A 591-nucleotide genomic window follows, 5' to 3' on the forward strand; every position below is an offset into this window, starting at 1 on the left:
CCCCTCTGCTCCCGGCCGTGCATCCCGATGTGTCGGGACGAGGGGGTGGCTGTGGTGGGGGCCGGCGCTGCCCGTCCTGCTCTGGAGAAGGCGTCTCATGGGCTGACGAACCTGAGATTGACCCTCATGTTTCACCATTCTCAGGTTAGACAGTCCTCGAGGTGCCCCTCGCTTGGGCAGCCGCCAAACCCCACACCATGTGCTCGCCAAGACGTCCCCAACCTTGGAGGAATTTGGAAGAAAAAGCAGAGAAGCAGCTCCATCCCCCCCAGCAGCACTTCGGCCCCTCTCCATCCCGGCTCAGCCCGGGATGTCAGGAGCCGCCCCTTCCCAAATGGGGGGAGGCTGCTTTCCCTGGGGGTCCCTTGAGGGACGGGTCTGGGGGGGTTGCAGAGGGAAAGGGGGGTCTGGCAGGGATGACCCCCTGCACCGGAGGATGGCACACGGACAGCATGGGGCTGGCAGCTCACCCTCCGTGCTTCCCTCCTCGTTCCCACTGTTGCACATTGCTGGGGGGGCTCACGGCAGCCCCCGGAGCTGAGGCTGGGGTCCGCATCCTGAGGGAGACGCTGAGAGGGGCAGGGGGGGGGG

This window comes from Pterocles gutturalis, unplaced genomic scaffold, assembly GCF_000699245.1.
Source record: "Pterocles gutturalis isolate BGI_N339 unplaced genomic scaffold, ASM69924v1 scaffold4050, whole genome shotgun sequence".
In the NCBI taxonomy this organism is placed as follows: domain Eukaryota; kingdom Metazoa; phylum Chordata; class Aves; order Pterocliformes; family Pteroclidae; genus Pterocles; species Pterocles gutturalis.